General features: G+C 43.9%; 1 long non-coding RNA gene across 1 annotated transcript; it reads right to left on the minus strand.

The window, feature by feature from the left end:
* Positions 1-9,643: 9,643 nt before the first annotated feature.
* LOC308466372 lies at positions 9,644-16,584 on the minus strand. The gene is made up of 3 exons (XR_013980809.1): positions 16,525-16,584; positions 13,960-14,012; positions 9,644-9,761 (listed from the first exon to the last, which is right to left on the minus strand). It is a non-coding gene; the product is annotated as an uncharacterized lncRNA (long non-coding RNA).
* Positions 16,585-17,457: the final 873 nt, after the last annotated feature.

The raw sequence follows: 17,457 nt of genomic DNA on the forward strand, positions 1-17,457 counted from the left end.
GCGGAGATATGGTGGGCAGTGTGTGGCTCAAACCAGGTTGCCAACTTTAGCGCTGGCTCAGTTTCTGTGCTGATGCAGATGTGGCAGGCAGAAATGGAAGCAAGGGTAGCTTTTCCCAAACAGGGAGATTGAGGGGATGGAGAAAAGCTACACCTGCTTCCATTTCTGCCTGTCACATTTCTGATTTCATTCTGCTTTGTGTATTTTATTTTTTGTAATGGCTTTGGCTATTTTGTCAAATATTTGTACAATTCCTACATCTGCTTAATATCTGCATACTGAGTGGCTGTTTTAAAAGCCATGTACCTAGCACCTTTGTGGGGGTCATCTATTTTTCATTTGTTATGTTGGTGCTGTTTTTATCATATTGTTAATATTTGGTCCAGTTCCCGCCAATAAGACCCTGGCTGGATGAGTTTCATGAGAGCTCAGTTGGTATAGTGGCTCAGAGCAGGAAGTCTCTCATTCAAAGGCCACTCCCATGACAAACTCAATGAATGGCTTTAGGCTGCATCTGTTTCCAGAAACTATGCATACAAATGAATGTGCATAGGTGGGGGGTTTGATGTTGTAGATGGTGATCCTCATGGTTCATCTCCGTAGGGAGGTCCACATTCCATATACAACCCATACACAAGTGGTACATTGTACAGTTATTCACATGTGACCTTCAATGAACATACTGTCTCTCAGACCCTCCAAGTGTCCCTATTTTCCAGATTTTCCAGTCCCAGATTTACAGCAGCTGTCTTGGTTTCCGATTTGATTCCGGAATGTCCCACTTTTCCCTAGTACATTCCGATTTCCATTGGAGAAATGTTGAAGGGTATGGAGTTATCTGACCCCCTAAGCTGTCTGAAGGTAACCCTGTATAGGGAAGGTTTTTTTTTTAAATGTTTAATGTTTTATTATGTTTTTATATATGTTGGAAGCTAACTAGAGGTAACCCAGTAAGATCTGTGGGGTATAAATGGTAAAATTATCATTATGGAATGGGACATCCCTATTTTCATCAGAGAAATATTGGAGGGTATGGTCTCTGTGTACACCCTGTGTATAAATCAGCAGGCGTACATCTTTCCACAAAAGCACTTGTACATGTGCAGTAGAGACAGCTTGTGCCTGTGTTCAGTGTAGCATATGAACAAGCCCAGTGTCTGAAAAGAGAGTCTAGGCAGGAATGCACACAGGAATGCCTATGAATAGACAGGTGCCCGCTTGTAGCATTGTTTCAATAAAACTAACATGGAGAACATGGTGGGTGGGTGTAGGGGCAGAGCCCGTCACCACAACAGTGATGTCATCAGGGTAGGACTTTGGAGCAGGCACTTACTTAGCAGAATGAGTAGGCTTAGAGCCCAAATGCCTCAAGGGTGGCTCACTACATTTCGATTTGCAAGTGGAGAAAAACATATTTCTATCTAAAGAGGTGGGGCGCTGTAAGACTATTAAAGGCCCCATCTACACGATACATTTACAGCAGTATCATACCACTTTAAATACAGTGGTACCTCAGGTTACATACGCTTCAGGTTACATACGCTTCAGGTTACACACCCAGAAATAGTGCTTCAGGTTAAGAACTTTGCTTCAGAATGAGAACAGAAATCGTGCTCCTGTGGCGCGGCGGCAGCGGGAGGCCCCATTAGCTAAAGTGGTGCTTCAGGTTAAGAACAGTTTCAGGTTAAGAAAGGGCCTCCGGAACAAATTAAGCACTTAACCTGAGGTACCACTGTAGTCATGATGTCTCCCACTGAATCCTGGGAAGTGTGGTTGGTTAAAGGTGCTGAGAATTGTTGGGAGTCCCCTGTTCCCCTCACAGAGCTACAATTCCCAGAGCCTAAGTCTGGAGTCTGGAATTACCTAACTATACCACTGCAATGTGGTATAATTAATTCCTACACAGACTCATGTCTGGTAAGGGCTTATGCTTCAGCCTCAGCCACAACATCGGCAATATCAAGGGTTGTAAACACTGGCCTACCTTGTGGAAGGGACACTTAAAACACAAGGTAGAAATGCTAGGTATGGCTATTACTGCAGTTGCAAAAAAACAACAACACGAGTCCTCGTGGATCAAATAGCTACAGCCCAGAACTTGCACCATCATCACAATTCATAAGACCACAGACCCAGTGTTTCCCCCCACTGAAAGTCACTTAACTTATTGAGTCTCCAGGCACCAATTCATGATGTAAGAGCCCTTAGGAGGTTGCAGCCAGGAAGCAATCTAGCATTTGTGAGGACCAGCTCTATGCATGGTTGGCAAGGACATGGGATCTATGGCAATCTCATGTGCGGAGGCTCTGCTTCTCAAAAGTGGCATCTCAGCATCAGTGTTGCACTAGAAGTATGCAAGAGCTATGGAAGGGGTAGCCAACATCTTGTTATACCTCCATCCGATGTTGTGGACTAGAATTCCCATCATGCCTAAAGACTGACTGGGTGGGGCTGTTACAGTTTTAGTCCAAAATATCTGGAGGCCGCCCCGTTGGCTTTCCCTGGGCTATGTGCTCGTGGTCATGTAAGTAAGCATGCTGGAACCACATCTGGGTATCGTTCATTTGGAGGCCTCATACATGGCGGCTCCACCTGGAGAGTGTGCATGAAGCTGCTGCAAGAAGAACAATGACAGCAACCTGGGGAAAAGGCCACTAATCAGGCTGCTCCCACAAGCTGATATATCTACTGCTGTGTCGTATGCAGTAGATATATCAATGAAAACATATGATTGTTCCAAGCTCAGAAGAAAGCATCGCCTAATTTAACACAGTGAACAGCCACAACGCCTCCAGATGCAGCAGACTTCAACTCCTACCATCCTGGGTTTTTGGCCATACTGACAAGGACAGAAGCAGTAGTCATCTACACAACATCCAGAGGGCATCATATTGCTTGCCTCTGATTTAATATTGAGCATGACATTCAAGTCTTATTTTGTACCCCTGACCAGGTTATGTTTGGGGCAGATGCATACCCTCCAACATTGCTCTGATGAAAATAGGGGCATCCTATTCAGCAGCAGCAGGGACAACAACAACAATGATATTTATACCTTGGCCATCTGATTGGGTTGCCCCAGCCAATCTGGATGGCTTCCAGCATACAGTGGTACCTCGGGTTACATACGCTTCAGGTTATAGACTCCGCTAACCCAGAAATAGTACCTCGGGTTAAGAACTTTGCTTTAGGATGAGAACAGAAATCGTACTCTGGCGGCGCAGCAGCAGCAGTGGGAGGCCCCATTAGCTAAAGTGGTGTCTCAGGTTAAGAACAATTTCAGGTTAAGAACGGACCTCTGGAACGAATTAAGTTCTTAACCTGAGGTATCACTGTATATAAAAATACAATACAACATTAAACATTTGAAACCTTCCCTAAACAGGGCTGCCTCCAGATGTCTCAGGGGTTGAATAACTCCACACCCTCCAACATTTCTCAAATGAAAATAGGGACGTCCTAAGGAAAAGCGGGACATTCTGGGATCCAATCAGAAACCGGGGCAGCTTCTGTATATCCAGGGCTGTCCCTGGAAAACAGGGGTGCTTGGAGGGTCTGCAGGTATATCATTCTGCCCAAGGTGTCCTGCTACAGGGGGTGTAGATGCCACATGAATGTTCTTCCTCTTTAAGTTGCTGGACTGCTGTGATGGGGCGGCAGTTTGTGAGGAGCTGGCAGATTACACGGCTTTGCTAGGTAGTTTTAAAACAAGCCAGGAAATCTGTGCTAGCCCTGGAAAGCACACAGCTGTTACAGTCTTGCATGCACAATTATTATTACACTAATCCATCATCAGAGAGAGCGCAGCAGCGTTCTGCTGAGCATTATGTAAGTGCAGAGCAGCTGGGGCAATAACCTTTGATAGCTGAGGGCCAGGGGAAAACAAACAACAAACAGAGCTAACTCTATATGAATTAGGAAATGCAGGGCTCAGGTAATCCGAATGTCAGATGAGCAGACATGCCAATGTAGATCTCTCGGGGGTGACACTGACAAGAACACCCACTGAAAAGTCACCAACATACCAGACGTCACAAATTGTCTGCGCACAGTATTCCGTGTTTGCTATTATGGCTTTTCAGATTAGAATTCCCACACTTTCACCAAGGAGTTTAAGATGGCAGACAATATTACGAGGTAGGCTATTTGAGAAGCAGGGCTGTATTTGACTAAGTTGTGCCTACACAAGGATCAGTGCTATTGCAACTCATCTCCATCCTTTCCCTTAATTCCACCCCCTCATTAAATTCTTTCACACGTAACCACATAATAAAAATCCTATCACAGAAGCTGGTGTTTAGGCAACACATGCAAAATCACAAATGCATGATATAAGTTCTTATCCCAGACTACTTATTTTCATTTAAGGCAACAAATAGTTTAAGTTAACTAAAACATTTTATAATGTAAGGGGAGTGCTCTATTTTCATTTTTTAAAGCTGTACCATTCAATTACAAATAAGAATGTGTGCTTCAAACCTTGTGCCAGTTTTATTTTATTATTAAATTTTTCCACAAGTGCTCTTTGCCATGCTTTGTTGTACCAATTTGCCAGGGAATTTGCCTGTCATGTTAGCAACTGACTGAATTATTAAGATCTTCTGGGTTCAGGGTAGATTTCATCAAGCAAGTCAATTTGCTGCCTCTTTTAAAGCAGATGGGACTGTTTCTTCCCTCAAGGAGACATTTACCTGCTCCTAAAGGCAGATGGTGGGACACGGGTGGCGTTGTGGGTTAAACCACAGAGCCTAGGACTTGCCGATCAGAAGGTCGGCAGTTCGAATCCCCACAACGGTGTGAGCTCCCGTTGCTCGGTCCCTGCTCCTGCCAACCTGGCAGTTCAAAAGCACGTCAAAGTACAAGTAGATAAATAGGTACCACTCTGGCGGGAAGGTAAACGGCGTTTCAGTGCACTGCTCTGGTTCACCAGAAGCGGCTTAGTCATGCTGGCCACATGACCCAGAAGCTGTACGCTGGCTCCCTCAGCCAATAAAGCGAGATGAGCGCTGCAACCCCAGAGTCGGCCATGACTGGACCTAATGGTCAGGGGTCCCTTTACCTTTACCTTTAAAGGCAGATGGACAGTCTCTACCTACTTGATGTAACGTGCCAAAGGGGCATGGGTGGAGCAGATAGGACGTGAGCCACACTTCTCTGAGCAATTTGTCCACATCTTCAGACTTCAAAAATGAAAATTCACCCAACATCACCAGAAGGAATTATGGACACTTTCATAGATGGACTTTGTATCCAAGCCATGGTGAATGTGAGAAATGTTATCCTCAAATTGCTGCACAGACATATCCCAGCAGGCTTCTGAGAGTTCATTAGCATCACCAGATGGGCCAGACTGCAGAAGAGCTCAAACTATCTGGACAAGTTCCACTGGATGGCACTGTGAGGATGCAATGGTGTCAGAACAGATCTGCTTCTTTGCTGTCATCACAGCCACTAAGAAGGCTTGATAATGAGCTCTGATTAGTGTTCAGATTCACTGGAGCTCTTCCCATCTTGCTGTTTGTTTCATTGCCCTCAGGTCTTCTGAACACCAAGGAGCTGAACAGGCTCTGTTCAGTGGAAGATGGTGCTTAGGAGCAACCACAGCAACCGCCCAGTTCACCAATGTATTTCGCAGAATGACCTGGACATCAACAGTGGTGCCAGCCATGCCAATCAGAAACTCCCCAAGGCCTCTCCAAGACTCTGTGGATTTCATAAGCCTCCTGGCATAGGCTATCCTAACTGGACTCCCCACACTTGCATGGGGAAACACTTGCTGTGAGTCTAGTAGTCAGCAGGAAGTGATCAGACCCTGACAAAGAGGTTTGAGTAAAATCCCTCACTCTTGGTTTCCCTTCCTCCTGTCCAGTTCATGAAGTCTTGAGCCACCCCTGTCAAGGCAGTCTCTGCATGAATGTTGAGGTTCCTCAGCACGAAATCTGTGACTATCCATCTTAACTTAGGCAGAACTACTGATGCACAGTCCAGCTTGCTATTTTCTCTTATTGAATAGTGATAGTAATTGGGGATGGAAGAGAAACAAATTCAGAGATATGCAACTTTTGCAACTACTTCTGACATTTCTCTCTGAAAGCCTGGTGGAAGGCACATTTGAATGTTCCAACTGTTCTGTGGCTCTCCATTTTCAGATGTTACCTGTGTATTACCAGTGACAGGGCCTTTTAACTGTGGCCCCTTGACTGCTTAAATGCCATCCTTGGACATATTTGCCTGGTGTCTGCATCCCTCTCTTTTAGATGATGGATAGCGGCTGTTTTACTTTTAGCAAAAAATAGTTTAGATCCCTTTGGGTCTTGCTTTTATGCTGCTGACTTTAACAGTTTAAATTGCAACTGCGCATTTTGGTTCATTTTCTTTTTGTTTTACAGTTTGAAAGCTGCCTTGGGGAGCCTTTGTGTTGAGATGCCTTAAAATAATAAATAAGTAGGGCTGAGGTTCTACACCAGGAACAGAACACAACATGTTCCCAAGAACAGCAAGATCTTTTATTGTAATATGCATCGAGAGGTGGGCTAACAACACTCCAGCAGACTTCAATGCGTTTTCTATTTGTATCGTTGATAACGACAACTTGGGATGCTTTTTGTGAATGTTTCTTTGTACTGAAGCTGAACCCGATCTATTACACATCATTAAAAATTAAACTCTGCTGAATCCCAGTAGGGCGTCTTGCTGGTATCTTTAATGTGTACTCTTAGAAAGAAGATTAAAAAGTTTCATTTAGCAACTCAAATATCTGTTGAGTAGGCCTTTTGTATATGGGTTATTGGCTGAAATTCTGCACACAGTAGCTTGGCCACAAATTTAACTGAAGCCAGTGGAGCTTAGGAATATGTAAACTGATGGACCACACTCATTATTGGCTATAATCACAATGTTCTGCAGATTTCCTCAGCGTGAGCAAACATTTTGTTGATCATTCTCCCACAAGCTGTAATTTCCCTTTATCCGGGGATGTTGTTTTCGTTACTAACTACGGCATGTATTTTTGCGTTTTTATATTATAAACTGCCCTGCAATCCCCAGATGAAGGGTGGTATAGATATTTAATAAATGAAATGAAATGAAACCTGTGGTAAAAAGGTGTGTGTGCTGAGGTCAGAGAAGAGGCGTCTCTGAGGGAAAAGGATGGAAATCAACCACAAGGAAGGCACAGCAGCAAAGTTCAGTGCATTATTTATTAACCAAGCTTTGAAAACATCAGTGATGTAAAGATGGAATGTCATTGAATATGGTTTTGGGCAACTTCTTGTTCATTGGCAAACTTCTCCAATAATACTACTCCTCATTAGCTGCCAGTTTTGCTGAATACATTCTGAAAAGTGATAATTTCAGGGAAATGGGGAGTGTGATGGGAATATTGCTGCCACTTAGCTCCCTTTAAAGCAGGATGGTATCATGACTGTGGCTCCCAGTAGTGACTTGGATACTGACTCAGAGGGAGAGGGGGCAGCTCAGTTAGTTGTTGTTGTTTAGTCGTGTCCAACTCTTCGTAACCCCATGGACCAGAGCACGCCAGGCACTCCTGTCTTCCACTGCCTCCTGCAGTTTGGTCAAACTCATGCTGGTAGCTTCGAGAACACCGTCCAACCATCTCGTCCTTTGTCGGCCCCTTCTCCTTGTGCCCTCCATCTTTCCCAACATCAGGGTCTTTTCCAGGGAGTCTTCGCTTCTCATGGCCAAAGTATTCCTGACACTAAGCCCGCGTCCAGGAACCATGGAAAACTCTCTCTCTCTCTCTCTCTCTCTCTCTCTCTCTCTCTCACACACACACACACACACACCAAGGCACGATCCCCAGGGACTGCTGTTTCTGAGCTGAACTCCACTGAGAAATTATTCTTATTATTAATTAAATTTATATGCTTCCCTTTATCTGAAGTTCTCAGGGCAGTTTACAACAGAAAATTACAATATATTAAACATAATAGCAACAAAGCAAAACAAAAACCCAGACCCATTTAAAAGGTCACCGATTGTCTAATCAGCCAATGGCCTGGTTGAGAATGAATGTTTTCCTTGGCACTTCAAGATATGTAATGAGGGTACCAGGCAAACATGCCACAAACCTCACAAAAGGCCTGTTCTCATGTTGCCACCCTCTGGACCTAGAATGAAATTAGCTTTGTTCGCCAACAGCCTCACTTGCTAAACCTACTCAGAGGCAAAGAAACCCAACAAAAGCTGATGAAGCAATGACGGAGTTTGAAGCTCCAGGGACCTGTCCAGGGTCCTGAAGGCTCTGTTGCTGATCATTCTTCCTAGGTCCTTTTCAATGTGACGCAGTGCAGTGACAGAGCAACTGCTTTGTACAGTGGTACCTCGGGTTAAGAACTTAATTCGCTCTGGAGGTCGGTTCTTAACCTGAAACTGTTCTTAACCTGAAGCACCACTTTAGCTAATGGGGCCTCCCGCTGCCGCCACCACGCGATTTCTGTTCTCATCCTGAAGCAAAGTTCTTAACCCGAGGTACTATTTCTGGGTTAGCGGAGTCTGTAACCTGAAGCGTATGTAACCCGAGGTACCACTGTACTCAGAAAGTCTCAGGTTCAACTCTATATCTCCAGGGAAGGCTGAGAGATACTTCCTGTCTGAAATCCTGAGGAGCTGCTCCTGAGCTATATACTCAATATGGGGCAGCTTCCTTTGTTCCTGTGTGCTGCTGCTCTGGGTCAGAATGAGGTGAGATTGGGGTAGCTTTTCCTCCTCTGCAGCACAGGATAAGGCAAGGGGCATGCAAGGAAGCCCCAGAAGCCTCTCCATCTCTCTCCAGCCACCAGAGTTTTGATTTAATAGCTTCCCTCAGAAAAACTTCTCCTAAGATCTCATCTCACCTAATGCTGCATGAAGTCTTGTTGCTAGTTCATGTTGGTGGTTGAAGGAAGCAATGGACCAAAAGGGAAGGAATGGAAGGAGCAGGGGTCAACATTAACATATTAGTATACAGGATTAAAACTAGATCAATAGTTGCACCCAAAATCCAGGGGTGGTAAATGGGGGGAGGCCATTTTGCCACCAGCTTGGGAGCAGCATGGAAAAGAATACAAAATTTAAAATACTGGAAATTCTTTTCTGAAAATCAATTCAACCCTACTCTCTCTCTCTCTTTCTCTCTTTCTTTCTTTCTTTCTTTCTTTCTTTCTTTCTTTCTTTCTTTTTGTTTACAATATTTTATTAAGTTTTACAATTTAATAATCCAATAAAAACCACATTATAACCTTCCAAATTACAATACAATAAAAAAGCCAAATATATTGCCAAATTATATATCTTTGGGTGACTTCCCATGCTCTGAATTTCGCGGAGTTCTAATAATCTAATATCACATTGCATTTCTTAATTAGTCAATAAACCATTCCGATGTTGATCCTTCACTTAATTTTCATTTATGTATGCAACCACTGTCCTTCCTTCCTTCCTTCCTTCCTTCCTTCCTTCCTTCCTTCCATCCTTTTCTATGTACCAGACTTGCATTGAGCTGGGGTGCATTTATAGTCTAGAGCCCTCTTCGGGTGCTGAAAAGAATAAGAATGTGCAACATCATCCACCATGACTGGCAAACAGCATGAGATCTCTGGACTGGGCAGGTTGAGTATAAATTACCTGGAGCCTGAACTTCTTTGCCTGCTCAACAAAACAGAACACTATTTCAGGCCTGCTCTCATGATTCCAGAAATGCTTGCACAGATGGAACAGTCGTAAAAGTGTGATGCTGAATTCTACCTTCTGTGGCATTTTATCTGTGAAGACAACCCAAATAAGCCTTTACTAGGTTTCCATTGTTGCTGATGTTTCTTCCTTTTTGCTTTTTAAACTCTTTAAATATTTTATGTGCTTTGTTATTGTATATCACCTTGTTGCCATTGGATGGAAAGTTGGTAAAATATTTTCCCCCCTAAATAAATCTTTCAAGCTGAGAAACAGCAAAATATGATAGCTTTTTTTGGGGGGGGGCAGGGAACCTACAGGTTGCAACTGAAATCTCAAGGTTAATGGTGAGATACAACAGGGGGAAGCCTACGTGCTTTATTGAATGCATGGCTCTCTGAACATCATGTGTTCGGACATTTCTGGGACAGCAAAAGCCTTCTGTGCCTCCCATGCCTCAAGCCAAACAAAAATTAAGTAGAAATTCTGATGTCATTAGGATCGGAAGGAAACCTCTATATATCTTGCTTGGATGGGCTTGAGAGAACATATGGTGGGGGGGTGGAGATTCAAGGGGAAGAGAGCATATTGCCTTGCCACAGAAGGAGAGAGTCAGTAATTAAAGGACTGGGTAAGCTAGGTAAGTCACAAATGAATGGTGCTTGCAGCAATGTTGGAGTAGAGTGGTCTCTTTCTATTAACAGTCAAATTCAGCTCCTCTGCAATTTGGTCAGTTTGACTGAACAGCATTTGCTTGGACAATTTTTAGTTAAATTCAGCAATCAACTAACATTGCAGGGTAGTGAACTGTGGTGATATTCTAGTAAAGGTAAATGGACCCCTGACCATTAGGTCCAGTCGTGTCCGACTCTGGGGTTGCGACGCTCATCTCACTTTATTGGCTGAGGGAGCTGGCGTACAGCTTCCGGGTCATGTGACCAGCATGACTAAGCCGCTTCTGGCAAACCAGAGCCGCGCATGGAAATGCCGTTTACCTTTCCGCCGGAGCAGTACCTATTTATCTACTTGCACTTTGACGTGCTTTCGAACTGCTAGGTGGGCTAGGTTGCAGCAATGGGAGCTCACCCTGTTGTGGGGATTTGAACCGCCGAACTTCTGATCGGCAAGTCCTAGGCTCTGTGGTTTAACTCACAGTGCCACCCGCGTCCCTTGATATTCTAGTACTTTCAAGCAAAAAAACACTTCCACAAGCTTCAAAAGGTATGTTGCTATGTGCCAATTTACACAACCATTCCAGAATGCTGCAGTGTGGGTTGACCTAGAATAGCACTCTAGAGAGCTGAGATTATACGTCAAACCAAGAGAAAACTCAGAAGAAGAAGGAGGAGGAGGAGGAGGAGGAGGAGGAGGAGGAGGAGGAGTTTGGATTTGATATCCCACTTTATCACTACCTGAAGGAGTCTCAAAGCGGCTAATAATCTCCTTTCCCTTCCTCCCCCACAACAAACACTTTGTGAGGTGAGTGAGGCTGAGGGACTTCAGAGAAGTGTGACTAGCCCAAGGTCACCCAGCAGCTGCATGTGGAGGAGTGGGGAAGCGAACCCGGTTCACCAGATTATGAATCTACCGCCGTTAACCACTACACCACACTGGCTCTCTCAGGCCTGAATGAGGCCCTCTATACCTCCCAATCCGGCCCTCAAGACTTACCCAGACTTTGCACCCTCCTCTAGTGATTTTACCTGGCTGGAATGTGTCCATGATCTGTTATAATACCTCTTGCTCACCTGGATGGAGAAATATGTGGCTGTACACAGTCACCATTAGCACACAGCCCTTGGAAGGATACTCATGAAGAAACATGGCCCTCAGGTTGAAAAAGATTCTCCCACCCCTAATAGGATTAATTTGTTTATTTATGTTACAAACGCAGCAAAAAAATGGAAAGAAGCAGAAATTGGCAAAATTAACAGCTTAAATAAGAGAACCTATTGACCAAGGTTTTGTGAAAGAATGGAAACCCTTTTCAGATTATTTAAATAAATATTACTATATGATGAACACTCAAGCAGGTTTTGAACTATGGGCAACAGAAGGGAGGAAAGAGGTTTTGTTAAGGTTTAAGAGACAGAAGACAGGGTGCACCACAGGGAGAGAAACACCATGGAAAAGGGTGTCAAGTTGGAAGAAAGGAAAAAAGAATGTATTATTACCGTATGTATTGAAATGTATGTGTGAATTTTTTGGGAAACTTTTTTTAAACATCTTTACTGAAAGTTCAAAAAGTGCATAATTATATGTGCACTAAACATGGTGAGACAGAAATAAAAGAGAGAAAAAGAAAGAGAGAAACAACCTGTGCAGAAGGGAAAATAAAGGGGGGAAGGGGGGAAAACCCAAAACTGTATTCTTAGCAAGGTCTTTATTATACTTCACCAGATCTTAACCTATTACAGTATTTGTAAGAACGGATTCCAAATATCATTGAATTTGTCCATGGCAAGTCTGTGTTTATATGCAAGTTGTTCATATGTTGCAAGTTTGTATAAGTCTTCAATCCAATCGAAGAAGGGAGTTGCATTTTTATTATAATTTTTGGAAAACTTAATAAAAAAAACTTAGGAAAAAAATTCTCCCACTCCTGTGATTGAGGCATAGAAGCACAGAAAGGTGCCTTGTACCGAATCAGTCCAGTTGTCCATCTAGTTCAGCATTCTCAACAGTGATTGGCAGTTCTCCAGAGTTTCAGACAATACATCGTTCCCGCTCTACCTTGAGATGTTGGGGACTGAATCCAGGAACTGCAAAGCAGGTATGTGCAGTACTGCTGAGCTGTGCAAGTCATTGCCCAGTCACCTCAAAACACAAAGTGCATTTTGTGTAGCTAGCATACAGCTTCTTATGAAATTCCAAGTTCAATTCTTTTTTCCACACACTGTAAATGTTTCAGTTAAATAATTTAACCTCCATCAATGAGAAACCGTATTTACAAGGCAAAGCTCACAGCCAAGAAAAGTAAGTCACAAAAGCATACATTTTTTTTAAATCCCAACTCAGCAGGAGTGCATCAAAAACAATCCAACTCAGAATTTTCAAAGACAAATTGGATCAAAGAATGCAAATCAATTTAACACCTCTGATACCCATTAAGGCTGCACTCCTGTGCACAGTTTCTTGAGAGTAACTTCCACGGAACTCAAGTTGGTTTACTTCTGGGTATACATGCATAGAATTACACTCACCAAGTGAAGGGAGCTTCAGAGCATGCATACATAGGATTAGGTTGTAAGTAAGTGGGTATAATATCATGCATTCACCATTGCCCAGGCAAGCACATATTTGTGGTGCATGAATGCCGTGTAAATAACTCAGACTGTGGGCAATCTGCAACATAAGTTTTTTTAAAAAAGAGAGTCATAAATGCATTATAACACTATGACACCAGATGGTGCTGTAGAGCTGAAATCAGAACTGAATGAAATTTTCCATTGTGAGTTTTACTACAGGTGTCTCCCCTCCCCCGCCGATCATTTTCAGAGTGGTTTTTTTTTTTTTTAATAGCTGCGTAGATGCAGCCCAGGTGCCAGCACTGAGTGAAATCAGGCCACAATCTTTATTGGCTAAGCAGCAGGTAAGTGGAGTTGGCATGGCAGTAGTGTGAGGATCAATTCATTATTCCATTCAGCCTTGTTGACGGAATGGTATTCTCCTACCATTTATTTTAATTATTTTTTGTTTATTGAATTTATATACCTCCCTATACCCGGAGCTCTCATGGGAGCTTAGGCCGCTTCCAGATCATTGCTAGTTTGAGGTGGAACTCAGTTACAACCTGGGCCTTTCACAACAATCCCCCTCCCCCCCAAAGTGGGACTTTTTGTGATATGGAAAGTGACAGGAATGTGTGGGGTCACACTTGCTTTGATGCGCCTTCACATAATATCCCTGCAAACAAATGATAATGTATGCTTAATAAACAGGTCACCTGGAAGAAAACCCACACTGGTCAAGTGACTTTGACCAGGAAATTCTGGAAAGGAAGTGGTGTTGTTGTTTTTTTAATGTACTAAAGCACTTTTTAATCTTATGTGCTATTGTACAAATATTACAATTTTTAAAAGACAAAAGCACTTGTTTTTCATAATAATAATAAAACAACAACCATTTATTCAAAAGTTACAATACAGTTACAATACAATACATTGTCAATCAATATATCCAGTTTAAATAGTCCATACTGGAATGGTAATATTGAAGATGTTACCAGTGCAAACATGAAAATGGTATCTCTTTAAAAAGTTGGGAAAGTGGGGTTAAGGTGATCTACACCTTATTAGACCACTGTTCTGTCCTTTTCTTTAAAACTCCAGATTTCCTGTGATCTGAAAAAAAGACAAAGAATACCACATGGACGACACAATTGGATAATGATTTTTACACCTTGTGTGAATGTCTTGCACAAAAGTGAATGAAAGGCATGTGGTCATTCCATAGTAAGCCTGTACATCGTTCCACACAGAAAGTCTTGAGCAGCCCTCCCCAGCCTGGTGCTCTCAGATGTTTTGGACTACCATTCCCACCGCTCCCAGCTACTAAGGTCAATTGCTAGGGATTGCAGTGCAAACACCTGGAAGGCACTAGATGGTGTTAAGGCTGCTCTTGGGTCGACCCTGAGCCTCTTCCCTGGATATTAGCTTTGATTCTTAAGGCATTGCAGTAGCAACTTGAGCATTGCGTTTCCTTGATGCAAATCTCCTAGATAGATCACGAGAAGATGAGCTCATCACAGCGGGAGAAGAAACATTTCCATGGCAAACTTGCTGGCACCCATGCCACGCAGTGCACAAACGGAAGACCGTATAATGAGCCACGGACTCATCGTTTCCAGTTTGCAGCAGGCTTTTTTTGGGAGGGTAGGTGGTACTCTTTTGAACTCTTCCGTTCGGCTCAGAAGTATCACTTAAGGGGCTCTCAAGCCTGTGCTGCCGCGAAGCTGGGGATTAAAATAGCCAAGCCACAAAGTCGCTCGGATGAAGATGATGGACAGCTTTGCAAATTGTTCCAAGTGAACCATAAAACTGTCACATAGATGAGACATGCTAGTTGTGACGGCCCCGTGCTTTCCAGAAAGCTTCCAGAAATAAAGCAGGCCTATAATGGAAGACTTTGGTACGGCATTAAAAATTAATTAGGGCTTACACAAGACGAATGTAAAAAAGGATTAGCAGCAGACTGTCGATTTGCCAGAGCGGAGATCAAGCAGAGGCTCCCTCCCCCCTCAGCCCTCTGCTTCTTCTCTTCTCTGTTTTTTTTTGGGGGGGTGGGGGGAGTTGAACTCTGGCATCATGGCTCATTGTACTCAACAACAGTGGAATATGCATTAGAAAAATAATGACTTGGCAGGAGAAGATTTCCTTTTTTTGTTTTGTTCCCTTTCGGTTATCCCTGCCATTTGGATGAAAGACACACACGCACAACAAATGCAAGGGAAGCTCCCTCCCTCCCTCCCTCTCTCTCTCACACTCAATTGTGGGCATTTGGAATGTTGCATTATGAGGTCGTGTGTTGACCAGAGGTTTTTGCAGAGAACTGGATGCCTGACTTGGACTGAAGTGAGGCCACAGAGGGGGAAAGCTCCACAATCAAGACTGCCCCCGAGGAGCTTTACATTTCAGGAATGTCCCATGCTACCCTCCGCAAAAAGAGGTGAAAAGAAACCTAGGTCCACCGATGCATCATTTGTACATCAGAAGCATGCGTGCGCACGTGCTCCAAATTCTGAGCAAAGAGAATCTGGATCCTTTTATAATTTTTCACATTGACTTTTCGACAAGCCGTACATAACACTAATAGGCTTAGCGTAGGCGTTTATCAAAACATACATTAGCCATCGCACAGATTGTTTGATGATGCCTCCACCTTTCGTATTCGCTTTCCATATTACCAGCTGTATGTGTGGTTCAGTGCTTTCCCATATTCTATTATATAATTTTATTACACCTGCATTTTATTACTCTGTTTCTCATTAAATGGGTTGTCAAGTCGTCTTCCTTCTCTTACGCTATGTTAGTCAGTTTTGTCATTTGGACCCCTTCCCATACTCTTACAATCCAATGATCATATGTTGGAGCATTTATGTCTCCCCCACCCCCGAATTTATAACTAATTGCCAATTAAGCTACAGCTAAAACATATATTATCATTTCCCTGTCTTCTTAGAAAATGAGACCTTATACATATCTCAATAATGCAATTAGCAGATTTACTAGAAGGCTATAACTTGTTATACTCTCAGTGGACTCGGCTACACTGGCAAAGAAAAAGCACTTTATAGGTGTTGTTTATACATTCTAACACTGCGACACCAGATGGTGCTGTGAAGTTCCGTTTTTGCCAGTCTGATTTCTCATACAAAGTTTAAAATGTGTTTAACTGAAACACTTCTTTGATGTGTCTAGATCCAGCCAGTGTCTCATAATAGAGCTATTAAAAAAATTTTTTTTAGGACATGACCAGAATACAACTATACTTGCATTCTAGTGATGTCACTGAATGTTGCATTTTCCGGCTTTGATCTATGGATCTCAGTGGCTTGTAATGCCAATCCCAAATGCAAGGCAGCCCTGAATGTTCTTCTCTGGCTCAGATGTTAAATTCAAGTCCTCCCTCTCTCCTTTCCATTTTGTTTATTTTGCTTATTGGTTTTTCTTTTTACTTTGCACTGCTTTATAAATAAATTCAAAGCCAATTACAAGCTTCCTAAAATACGTACAACAGAGCAGACAGAACAATAAATACAATGATCCAAAAATGACTTAGATCAGGATCATATCTTAAAGCCACGCGTAGGTTAAAACACTGCAGGGAAAAATTAGTGGAATAAAACGTTCTCACATCATCACACATGAAAAGGGAGGTTTTCCTGTCCGTCTCCATGTCATTAGTTACTGCTGCTGCTGGGGGAATGTGTGGAACTGCAGGTTGTCTTGACATTAGGATGCAGGCAGGTTCTACATTATGGCAGGGGCAGAGGAAGGCGGGTGTGGTGGGGGCGGGCTGCCCCGGGTGTCCCCACGGAGTGGGGGTGACAAAATGCCGGGTGGCACTCACTGCGGGGCCTGCAGCACCCCTGAGCCACACGTCTCTCCTGGGAGTGACATGGTGGCTTGGGTGCCCACAGGCTCCGCGCTGCCCCAAACGGTCCACCTGCTGCCTCCCCCCCAACTGTAGGGCAGCTGAGTGGGAGGGGGCAGGCAGAGTCCTTGGAGGCCCCATGGAGTGTCCTATTCTGGCTCACCCCACCCTGTGGGCGGCTGGATCTGCCCTGGGCGCAGAGCACGTGCGCCGCCCCAGATGCCTGATTTGATTTGCTGCACGATGGAGAGGAGCAGGGTGCCAAATGGCCTGGAGCATAGCTGTCAACTTACAGATTTGAAAATAAGGGATCAGCAGCCAAAATAAGGGATTTTCCGGGCACGGGTATGTTCAACTTCTGAGCCCCTCCAAGCCAAAGGCAGAAAGCCCAGCCAGCAGCCAAACGAAGCCTCAAGCAGTGGTTCCTACAGCGCAGCAACCCGGCAAAGGGGATGCAGCAAGGAAAACCACCGCCACCTCTCTGCTGGGAAGCGCTGAGCAAAGGTGAGTCCCCAGGCAATGCAGCCGATTTGATCAGCACAAGGCATGCAAGCTCCACCCCCCCAGTCGTTCTTAGACTCCTTATTGGGTGAGCAACGCAGCCAAGCAACACAGTTGGAGCCTCCCTCTTCCCTGGCTGGCAGGCAGGGAGGGAGAGGAGCTGCTTCCTTTGAAACCCGGGAAATTTAAGGG

The sequence above is a fragment of the Podarcis pityusensis genome, assembly GCF_964106645.2.
Source record: "Podarcis pityusensis genome assembly, chromosome: 17".
In the NCBI taxonomy this organism is placed as follows: Eukaryota; Metazoa; Chordata; class Lepidosauria; order Squamata; family Lacertidae; genus Podarcis; species Podarcis pityusensis.